Here is a 12,792-nt window from a genome sequence, read left to right as displayed (position 1 = left end):
TTGCGCGGTCATGCGACGCTGTACACAAATTAAATGTAAAAAAGGGGGTTATATACCAGCACTATGGAGTTTCAGTACAAAATCAATTTTTGTGGTGTATGCTGCCTCCAACCTACCTCCGAGGTAGTAGAGTTAGAAAAAATGCAAGAAATGTTGGACCCGGCGCTACCACTTTAAAATAGTATTGTGCAAATATGTGCTATAAAAGTGCATGTGTTGCAATAAACAAAGTGAAAAGTGCTACGTGCCGTTTAAAACCAACAATAGGTATTAACCTGGGCTGTGCTCAGTGTGCCACATTAAAATGTCACATATCATATATTTATACAAAGTGCCAAGTGCTGATAATACCAAGTGCCACGTGTTGTAATCCGTGCTAAAACAATATATGGCGCCGGCGGATGTTCCACCAAAAGCACCGCTGCTTACCGCACTCTTAAGCCTTTGCCTCGACACTTCTTGGTCACTACAACAAAGAATAAACCTCCATTGCGTAGCATTTGTTGTGTAAAGCGAAAATATTTAGCATCCACTCACAGTTTGGGGAGTTCACTGTCAGCTTGAATGGTGTTCGCCGGGTCGCTTCCGCGTTCCACTGGCTCAAACCACCAATACCGGAAGTGACGTATTGACGTACACAAGCCACGCCCTACGCGTTTCGTCATACGACGTCATCTGGAGCGTGCCATCTCTCACTACTCTCGGTCTTTTTATAGGCTGGGATCGCGCCATCTTGGTGTACCTAATTTGAGGCCGGACACGGCGGCCATCTTGGTGCACCCATCCCATATCCTAAAGAATGTTTATTCATCATGTGAACTCCCTTCATGTTGTGTTTGCCGTACATAGAAACCACAATATACTTTATTAACCACAGAGTACGACTAAAAACAATTACTATGTTTAAAATGCATTTGTGCAAATAGTGATGTGTCTGGTTTAATCGGGGTGAACTGATAACCAGTGTGTGCCGTGATTGTGAAAATAAATAGATATTGATTAAAATATTTTTATTATTATGTGACAAAGTGATACGTGCCTTAACTATACTTAATACATAAAATATAATATATAAAATCGTGGGCCCATGTGTCTATGCAATTGGTGCTAGACTATGAAAGAAGTGCCCATACATGTAACAATTAATCGGTGAGATGAAATCGTGCTGAAAAAATGTTTTTTAAAAAATTGTAAAATAGTTTATATTCTTTGTAATTGAAGTCCAAAGACGGTTCTCAGGTTTTTAGACGAAAAACAATAAAAATGAAAATAAAATAACAATATATGTATATTCATTATAAAATCCAGAAAAAAACAGAAAAACGGGGAGGACGTTAAAGTAGGGAAACCATTGCAGTGGGACACTTGGAATATTCTTATATGATGAGGAGAAATATTGGAACAGAAAAAATATATAAGAATAAAATTCCAAAAAATATAAAAATATAAAAATATAAAAAATTATAAAAAATTCCAAAAAATCATATCTATAAATTGCGATTATCCATAAAAGGAGAACTTTAAGAAGGACTAAATCTGCATCAGAGGAGAATGTTATCTTGCTTGGATGTATACTAAAAATAAAAGAAATAAAATTCCAAAGTTAAAAATCCAAGGCTCAAAAAACGGGAGTTTTAAAAATCAGTGATAAAACAATTCAGATCGATGTCGATATTCAAGCCTTTGGGTTGGAGGGTCTGCATTTGATATATCCACTTCGTTTCGTTTCTTGACACATCAATTTTCTTGTTGCTACCTCTCCAGTTATTTTTGATTTTATCAATGGCATAGAAAACCATTACCGTGGGGTCTTGAGAGTGGTGGAACTTGAAGTGTCGTGATAAACTATGCTTCTCAAATCCCTTACGGATGTTCTTTACATGCTCCCTTATACGGACAAATAAGGGTCTGGTGGTCCGGCCTACATATTGTAATTTACAAGGGCACTCCACCACATAGGTTACATGAGTACTGGTGCATGTAATGGTCTCCTTTATTTCATATATTTTTCCTGTGCTCTGTGCCATAAAGGACGTTGTTTTTCTTTTCTTCTCCTTGGACATTTTGCAAGGCAGGCATTTTCCGCACCTGAAGAAACCCTTTAAACTGGTTGGGAGATTTATTTTCTTGGGAGGGTCGATAACGTTATGCACCAACCTATTTCTCAGGTTTGGTGCTTTTCTGTATATGAAGGTGGGTTTGGAAGGGAGGATATCTTTAAGTGTTGTGTCTGCTTGTAGGATTGGCCAGTGTTTTCTTACAATTTTTTCTAAGGCCTTGTGCTGGGTGTTGTATCCTGTTAAAAAAGCAAACTCACTATTCTTATTTACACTTTTTCTGTTTGGTACTTCCTTTAACAAGTCTTCTCTATTCATTTTTTCCACTTTTTTCTTGATGTTAATCAATTCACTTCTTTTATACCCTTTTTCCACGAACCTGTCAATCAGTAACTCCGCTTGTATTTCAAAATCTCTTATGTCACTACAGTTCCTTCTGATTCTCATCAGTTGCCCTTTGGGGATATTCCCTAACCACTTGGGGTGGTGACAGCTATTTTTGGGAATGTACCCGTTCCGATCAGTTTTTTTGAAATACGCTTTGCTGGTTAGTCTTCCTTCCTTTTTGGTTAATTCCAGGTCCAGAAATGCAATATGTTCATTGTGAAAGGTCCCTGAAAAAATGATGCCATATATGTTCATGTTGATTTCATCAAAGAAATTCTGTAGGGATTCCTCGTTTCCCTTCCACACGATAATGATATCGTCGATGTATCGACGATAATATTTCAGGTCATTCCTTGGTACGCTGAACACTTGCTCCTCCTCCCACTTTTGCATAAACATGTTTGCCACGCTAGGGGCGTACTTGGCCCCCATAGCTACTCCTTTCTTCTGAACAAAGTAATTCTCCTTGTACCAGAAATAATTTGATTCCATCGCTGTTTTCAATCCCTCCAGTATATATCCGATCTGCACCTCCTTCATATCTGTGTGGGTGTGCAGGGCCCAATCCACCGCTTGTAGGCCATCCTGTTGTTTTATGTTGGTATAGAGGGAGTTTACATCAATTGTTACCAAGATGTCACTCTCCTCTATTTCCAGATCCTTAATTTCTGCTAACAATTGCTTGCTGTCCCTTAGATAGGATTTTCCTACTGGGACCAAAGGCTGTAGAAACTGGTCAAGATACTCCCCTAACCTTGAATGCACAGAGTTAATTCCGCTTACAATGGGGCGGCCTGGTGGTTTTTTATCATCTTTGTGTATCTTCGGAATATAATAAATAACTGGGGTTTTTGGTTTCTCCAGGCAAATGTATCTGGCCTCCTTTTTGTTTAAAATTCCCAAGTCTCTTCCTTTATCCACGTATTTCTGTAAAGTTTTTTCAAATCCTTGTTTCGGGTCACCTCTAAGCTTGATATAGGTGTCCTTTATATTGAGTAGGTTCTCCATCTCCTCCTCATAATCTTTTTTGTTTAAGATCACAAGTCCTCCTCCCTTGTCTGCTGGCCTTATTATTACTCCCTTCCTTTTCTCCAACTTCTTAATGGTGTCCCATGTATTTTTCTCTTTTCTGTTTTGAATTCTCAAAGCTCTTATGTCTGCTTCCACCATCCGTTTAAAAACCTCCAAATTCTCGTTCTGAGGATTTTTGGGGTTAAACTTGGAGCGATTTTTTAGCGACGTTTGCTTATATTCCTTATGTGTGGATCTTTGTATCTGTTTTTGTTTTAAGGTGAAATGTTTCTTTATGTTCAACTTTCTGACATATTTATTCAGGTCTATATAGGCCTCAAACTTGTCTAAGTTTTTTCCTGGGGCATATTTTAGACCCAAATCCAATATTTTTATCTCCTCCTCCTCAAATTGTATGTCGCTCAGGTTATAGATGCCTTTTCCTATTGATTTCTTCTCCTTTTTCTGTCGTTTCTTTCCTCCTCGTGTTCCTCGTGGTTCTCGTTTCTGCCTCTTTCCTGGTGCCGTGTTGTGTCCTCCCTGTTTCCACGATATTCTCCTTGTGGTCGTTGCTCCATCCACTGGTCCCCTCGTGGTGGTGCCCGGTGCCAGTTCTGTTGCCAGTGACCCCATGGTCTGCGTGGGCCTCCTCTTCCTCGCGGTGGTCTTCCCCTGTTGCCCTGTTGAAAAAAAACCCTCCTAGGTGGGGGTGGTGGTGGTCCTCGGTTGTCATAGGCAGGTTCTGTGTAATGTTCCAGTGGAGCGTATCTGTTATAGGATTCATATCCATGATTAATGGCGGGTGTCCTATTTCCATACCCATTGTAGTTGTTGGTTGGAGTTCTGCTTTGTGTGTTCCCATACCCACTTCCATTTCTGGGTGTTCTGAACCCTTGGTTATGTGTATTGGGCCTGGGTGTGCCTCTCTGTGGTCTTGCCTCCATGCGTCCTCGGATGTTCATTCCTGGTGTGTCATTTTGAGTTCCAATTTCCATCCAGGTGTCATCCTCATCCCGGTCTTCGCTGGTTTCTCTTGAAGGAGTGATTACTGGATCTGCTTGTGCTGTTTGCACACCATATACTTCATCTGACTGCCATCTGTAAACTTCATTGTTTTTGTAGTCCAGAACGTCCCTTTTATATTTCTTTTGTTTTTTACCTTGTATCATTTTGTCGTATTTCTCTATTCCATCCTGTAATGCTTTTTCCTTATCCTTATATTCCCTTGTATCTGCGAATGGTGCTAATTGCTCTTTAAGCTCGATAATAACCCCTTCCACTTTCTTAAGTTTTAGTTGTCTCCTTTTTATAATCATTAGGAGTAAATCCTTCTCACATTTATTAAAAAATGCAAACCAATCATCCATATAAAGTGGATCATTGATGTTATCATTGGGTGCCAAATCCCATCTTAATCTCCTGGGGGTTATTTTCTCCTTTGTGTATTTTTCTAAGGTGGCTATGTCCCACCAAACTCTTAGCTGTTTCTCCATATTGTGTCTCAGCTGTTTGAATGAGCTATCCATATCTTGTCTGCTTATGACCACCTCTTGGTCAAAGATAGCCTCCAAATTAACAGTTCTTGAGTTCATGTACTTGAAAATCTCCATTGCTGCCGGGGTATGTGATGGGGTTACCATGACAGATACAAAAAAGGGGGTTATATACCAGCGCTATGGAGTTTCAGTACAAAATCAATTTTTGTGGTGTAAGCTGCCTCCAACCTACCTCCGAGGTAGTAGAGTTAGAAAAAATGCAAGAAATGTTGGACCCGGCGCTACCACTTTAAAATAGTATTGTGCAAATATGTGCTATAAAAGTGCATGTGTTGCAATAAATAAAGTGAAAAGTGCTACGTGCCGTTTAAAACCAACAATAGGTATTAACCTGGGCTGTGCTCAGTGTGCCACAATAAAATGTCACATATCATATATTTATACAAAGTGCCAAGTGCTGATAATACCAAGTGCCACGTGTTGTAATCCGTGCTAAAACAATATATGGCGCCGGCGGATGTTCCACCAAAAGCACCGCTGCTTACCGCACTCTTAAGCCTTTGCCTCGACACTTCTTGGTCACTACAACAAAGAATAAACCTCCATTGCGTAGCATTTGTTGTGTAAAGCGAAAATATTTAGCATCCACTCACAGTTTGGGGAGTTCACTGTCAGCTTGAATGGTGTTCGCCGGGTCGCTTCCGCGTTCCACTGGCTCAAACCACCAATACCGGAAATGACGTATTGATGTACACAAGCCACGCCCTACGCGTTTCGTCATACGACGTCATCTGGAGCGTGCCATCTCTCACTACTCCCGGTCTTTTTATAGGCTGGGATGGCGCCATCTTGGTGTACCTAATTTGAGGCCGGACACGGCGGCCATCTTGGTGCACCCATCCCATATCCTAAAGAATGTTTATTCATCATGTGAACTCCCTTCATGTTGTGTTTGCCGTACATAGAAACCACAATATACTTTATTAACCACAGAGTACGACTAAAAACAATTACTATGTTTAAAATGCATTTGTGCAAATAGTGATGTGTCTGGTTTAATCGGGGTGAACTGATAACCAGTGTGTGCCGTGATTGTGAAAATAAATAGATATTGATTAAAATATTTTTTTTTTATTATTATGTGACAAAGTGATACGTGCCTTAACTATACTTAATACATAAAATATAATATATAAAATCGTGGGCCCATGTGTCTATGCAATTGGTGCTAGACTATGAAAGAAGTGCCCATACATGTAACAATTAATCGGTGAGATGAAATCGTGCTGAAAAAATGTTTTTTTAAAAATTGTAAAATAGTTTATATTCTTTGTAATTGAAGTCCAAAGACGGTTCTCAGGTTTTTAGACGAAAAACAATAAAAATGAAAATAAAATAACAATATATGTATATTCATTATAAAATCCAGAAAAAAACAGAAAAACGGGGAGGACGTTAAAGTAGGGAAACCATTGCAGTGGGACACTTGGAATATTCTTATATGATGAGGAGAAACATTGGAACAGAAAAAATATATAAGAATAAAATTCCAAAAAATATAAAAATATAAAAAATTATAAAAAATTCCAAAAAATCATATCTATAAATTGCGATTATCCATAAAAGGAGAACTTTAAGAAGGACTAAATCTGCATCAGAGGAGAATGTTATCTTGCTTGGATGTATACTAAAAATAAAAGAAATAAAATTCCAAAGTTAAAAATCCAAGGCTCAAAAAACGGGAGTTTTAAAAATCAGTGATAAAACAATTCAGATCGATGTCGATATTCAAGCCTTTGGGTTGGAGGGTCTGCATTTGATATATCCACTTCGTTTCGTTTCTTGACACATCAATTTTCTTGTTGCTACCTCTCCAGTTATTTTTGATTTTATCAATGGCATAGAAAACCATTACCGTGGGGTCTTGAGAGTGGTGGAACTTGAAGTGTCGTGATAAACTATGCTTCTCAAATCCCTTACGGATGTTCTTTACATGCTCCCTTATACGGACAAATAAGGGTCTGGTGGTGCGGCCTACATATTGTAATTTACAAGGGCACTCCACCACATAGGTTACATGAGTACTGGTGCATGTAATGGTCTCCTTTATTTCATATATTTTTCCTGTGCTCTGTGCCATAAAGGACGTTGTTTTTCTTTTCTTCTCCTTGGACGTTTTGCAAGGCAGGCATTTTCCGCACCTGAAGAAACCCTTTAAACTGGTTGGGAGATTTATTTTCTTGGGAGGGTCGATAACGTTATGCACCAACCTATTTCTCAGGTTTGGTGCTTTTCTGTATATGAAGGTGGGTTTGGAAGGGAGGATATCTTTAAGTGTTGTGTCTGCTTGTAGGATTGGCCAGTGTTTTCTTACAATTTTTTCTAAGGCCTTGTGCGGGGTGTTGTATCCTGTTAAAAAAGCAAACTCACTATTCTTATTTACACTTTTTCTGTTTGGTACCTCCTTTAACAAGTCTTCTCTATTCATTTTTTCCACTTTTTTCTTGATGTTAATCAATTCACTTCTTTTATACCCTTTTTCCACGAACCTGTCAATCAGTAACTCCGCTTGTATTTCAAAATCTCTTATGTCACTACAGTTCCTTCTGATTCTCATCAGTTGCCCTTTGGGGATATTCCCTAACCACTTGGGGTGGTGACAGCTATTTTTGGGAATGTACCCGTTCCGATCAGTTTTTTTGAAATACGTTTTGCTGGTTAGTCTTCCTTCCTTTTTGGTTAATTCCAGGTCCAGAAATGCAATATGTTCATGGTGAAAGGTCCCTGAAAAAGTGATGCCATATATGTTCATGTTGATTTCATCAAAGAAATTCTGTAGGGATTCCTCGTTTCCCTTCCACACGATAATGATATCGTCGATGTATCGACGATAATATTTCAGGTCATTCCTTGGTACGCTGAACACTTGCTCCTCCTCCCACTTTTGCATAAACACGTTTGCCACGCTAGGGGCGTACTTGGCCCCCATAGCTACTCCTTTCTTCTGAACAAAGTAATTCCCCTTGTACCAGAAAGAATTTGATTCCATCGCTGTTTTCAATCCCTCCAGTATATATCCGATCTGCACCTCCTTCATATCTGTGTGGGTGTGCAGGGCCCAATCCACCGCTTGTAGGCCATCCTGTTGTTTTATGTTGGTATAGAGGGAGTTTACATCAATTGTTACCAAGATGTCACTCTCCTCTATTTCCAGATCCTTAATTTCTGCTAACAATTGCTTGCTGTCCCTTAGATAGGATTTTCCTACTGGGACCAAAGGCTGTAGAAACTGGTCAAGATACTCCCCTAACCTTGAATGCACAGAGTTAATTCCGCTTACAATGGGGCGGCCTGGTGGTTTTTTATCATCTTTGTGTATCTTCGGAATATAATAAATAACTGGGGTTTTTGGTTTCTCCAGGCAAATGTATCTGGCCTCCTTTTTGTTTAAAATTCCCAAGTCTCTTCCTTTATCCACGTATTTCTGTAAAGTTTTTTCAAATCCTTGTTTCGGGTCACCTCTAAGCTTGATATAGGTGTCCTTTATATTGAGTAGGTTCTCCATCTCCTCCTCATAATCTTTTTTGTTTAAGATCACAAGTCCTCCTCCCTTGTCTGCTGGCCTTATTATTACTCCCTTCCTTTTCTCCAACTTCTTAATGGTGTCCCATGTATTTTTCTCTTTTCTGTTTTGAATTCTCAAAGCTCTTATGTCTGCTTCCACCATCCGTTTAAAAACCTCCAAATTCTCGTTCTGAGGATTTTTGGGGTTAAACTTGGAGCGATTTTTTAGCGACGTTTGCTTATATTCCTTATGTGTGGATCTTTGTATCTGTTTTTGTTTTAAGGTGAAATGTTTCTTTATGTTCAACTTTCTGACATATTTATTCAGGTCTATATAGGCCTCAAACTTGTCTAAGTTTTTTCCTGGGGCATATTTTAGACCCAAATCCAATATTTTTATCTCCTCCTCCTCAAATTGTATGTCGCTCAGGTTATAGATGCCTTTTCCTATTGATTTCTTCTCCTTTTTCTGTCGTTTCTTTCCTCCTCGTGTTCCTCGTGGTTTTCGTTTCTGCCTCTTTCCTGGTGCCGTGTTGTGTCCTCCCTGTTTCCACGATATTCTCCTTGTGGTCGTTGCTCCATCCACTGGTCCCCTCGTGGTGGTGCCCGGTGCCAGTTCTGTTGCCAGTGACCCCATGGTCTGCGTGGGCCTCCTCTTCCTCGCGGTGGTCTTCCCCTGTTGCCCTGTTGAAAAAAAACCCTCCTAGGTGGGGGTGGTGGTGGTCCTCGGTTGTCATAGGCAGGTTCTGTGTAATGTTCCAGTGGAGCGTATCTGTTATAGGATTCATATCCATGATTAATGGCGGGTGTCCTATTTCCATACCCATTGTAGTTGTTGGTTGGAGTTCTGCTTTGTGTGTTCCCATACCCACTTCCATTTCTGGGTGTTCTGAACCCTTGGTTATGTGTATTGGGCCTGGGTGTGCCTCTCTGTGGTCTTGCCTCCATGCGTCCTCGGATGTTCATTCCTGGTGTGTCATTTTGAGTTCCAATTTCCATCCAGGTGTCATCCTCATCCCGGTCTTCGCTGGTTTCTCTTGAAGGAGTGATTACTGGATCTGCTTGTGCTGTTTGCACACCATATACTTCATCTGACTGCCATCTGTAAACTTCATTGTTTTTGTAGTCCAGAACGTCCCTTTTATATTTCTTTTGTTTTTTACCTTGTATCATTTTGTCGTATTTCTCTATTCCATCCTGTAATGCTTTTTCCTTATCCTTATATTCCCTTGTATCTGCGAATGGTGCTAATTGCTCTTTAAGCTCGATAATAACCCCTTCCACTTTCTTAAGTTTTAGTTGTCTCCTTTTTATAATCATTAGGAGTAAATCCTTCTCACATTTATTAAAAAATGCAAACCAATCATCCATATAAAGTGGATCATTGATGTTATCATTGGGTGCCAAATCCCATCTTAATCTCCTGGGGGTTATTTTCTCCTTTGTGTATTTTTCTAAGGTGGCTATGTCCCACCAAACTCTTAGCTGTTTCTCCATATTGTGTCTCAGCTGTTTGAATGAGCTATCCATATCTTGTCTGCTTATGACCACCTCTTGGTCAAAGATAGCCTCCAAATTAACAGTTCTTGAGTTCATGTACTTGAAAATCTCCATTGCTGCCGGGGTATGTGATGGGGTTACCATGACAGATATAAAAAAGGGGGTTATATACCAGCGCTATGGAGTTTCAGTACAAAATCAATTTTTGTGGTGTAAGCTGCCTCCAACCTACCTCCGAGGTAGTAGAGTTAGAAAAAATGCAAGAAATGTTGGACCCGGCGCTACCACTTTAAAATAGTATTGTGCAAATATGTGCTATAAAAGTGCATGTGTTGCAATAAACAAAGTGAAAAGTGCTACGTGCCGTTTAAAACCAACAATAGGTATTAACCTGGGCTGTGCTCAGTGTGCCACATTAAAATGTCACATATCATATATTTATACATGACGTCGTATGACGAAACGCGTAGGGCGTGGCTTGTGTACGTCAATACGTCACTTCCGGTATTGGTGGTTTGAGCCAGTGGAACGCGGAAGCGACCCGGCGAACACCATTCAAGCTGACAGTGAACTCCCCAAACTGTGAGTGGATGCTAAATATTTTCGCTTTACACAACAAATGCTACGCAATGGAGGTTTATTCTTTGTTGTAGTGACCAAGAAGTGTCGAGGCAAAGGCTTAAGAGTGCGGTAAGCAGCGGTGCTTTTGGTGGAACATCCGCCGGCGCCATATATTGTTTTAGCACGGATTACAACACGTGGCACTTGGTATTATCAGCACTTGGCACTTTGTATAAATATATGATATGTGACATTTTAATGTGGCACACTGAGCACAGCCCAGGTTAATACCTATTGTTGGTTTTAAACGGCACGTAGCACTTTTCACTTTGTTTATTGCAACACATGCACTTTTATAGCACATATTTGCACAATACTATTTTAAAGTGGTAGCGCCGGGTCCAACATTTCTTGCATTTTTTCTAACAAATTAAATCTATTTCCTTTTTTTTCCCACAAATAGAGCTTTCTTTTGGTTTGATCACCTGTGCGATTTTTACTTTTTGCACTATAAACAAAATAAGAGCGACAATTTTGAAAAAACAATATTTTTCACATTTTTTTATATGAAATTCCTATACCCCCAAATTTTTTAACATTGTAGGCCAATTTGTTTTCTGCTACATATTTTAGGTAAAAAAAAATTGCAATAAGCGTATTTTGATTGGTTTGCGCAAAAGTTATCGCAGCTACTAACTACGGGAAATTTATGTCATTTTGATTGTTTTTTTTTTTAACTAGTAATGGCAGCGATCTGCGATTTTTTTTGCGGGACTGCGACATTGCAGCGGACAGATCAGACTCCTTACTGACATTTTTGACACTTTTGGGGGTACCAGTGACATTACTACAGTAATCAGTGCTATAAATATGCACTGTTACTGTAATAATGACACTGGCAGGGAAGGGGTTAACTTTATTGGTGATCTAAGGGGTTAATGTATGCCTGGTGCTTACTGACGTGTGTGGGGGGAGGGGATTGTGTGACACAGGCACAGATCGCAGGTTCAGCTATGCTGAATCCTGTAATCTGTCCCTGCCTGTCACATAGGAGATCCGCCCGCTTTGTTTACACAAGCGGGCGGATCTCCTCACTCGATCCCCGACGATCGGGGAAGAGCGTGGTGATCACTGCCTCTCCTCCCCTGGCCCAACTCCCGCTGTGTCTGAATACAGCGGGAGCGAGCCTCCGGTGGCGCGTGCGCGCCGCCGCCCACAAGGGGAGGAGTCCAGCGACGTAGGTCTACGTCGCTGGACGATAACGAGCCACTTTGCCGCAGTACGCTCCATGTGAGCGGTCGGCAAGTGGTTAAAATAACACAGTGCTGTATCGCAAAAAATTACCTGGTATTGAAGGGGGGGGGGGTAACTTTCCAGAGCAGAACTGGTTATTTTAAAAATTGAGCATTTACAATCACTTAATAAACAGTATTGTACATGATTTGTTGCCTTTGTGTGTTTGTTTGCTATCTCGGATAAATAATTTAATATAATAAAGAAAGTATGTGTTAAAAAAATCAGCTAGCTGAGTTCACCTGACGCACGGCTGTTATAGTAGATGCACAGTGTATCTAAAGCCAACATTTTTTGGAGTGGTAAAGGGTTAAAAGCCCTGTTAGTTTGTTTATGCTTCCTTAACAGATTTACACTAAATGGGTTTTCATGTGTTTCTATAAGCATTATTACTGATCATATGCTGCCATTGTCATCAATAGTCCCTAGAAAGTAATAGTTGATTCTGAGAATATCCGACTGCCTCCTGAGTGATCGGAAAGGATTGTTTTTTTCCTTCGCTGAAGCAAATTGGATCATGCTTTGCTGGGGGGTTTTATTTGCCTTTCTCTGGATTAACTGTGGGTATAGGATGGTGTATATGGAGGTTTTGTTTTCTTTTCTTTTTTTCTATTACAATGTGTAGTTGAACGAGATGGACTTGTGTCTTTTTTCAACCAAATTATGTAACTATGTAATGTAAGTCAACATTTGAAAAAAAAAATAAAAATGCATAGTTGTGAATGGGCCCTTAGTTGCCCCCATAGCAAGTAACCCAAGTGAAAGATTCCCCTCATCTCCTGTTCCAGTGTTAACATTTTGAGTTGTTATTTAGTATCCAGTCCTGCAGCCCTTCTTACAAGGAAAGGCTGCTAGAGTAAATTTCCTGTCCTATGTTAACAAAATATGCTGTCAAACTGCAAATTACACTTATTGCCTGTGAA

The sequence above is a fragment of the Pelophylax lessonae genome (assembly GCF_965119305.1).
Source record: "Pelophylax lessonae genome assembly, chromosome: 1".
In the NCBI taxonomy this organism is placed as follows: Eukaryota; Metazoa; Chordata; class Amphibia; order Anura; family Ranidae; genus Pelophylax; species Pelophylax lessonae.
This window is presented reverse-complemented; position numbering follows the sequence as displayed.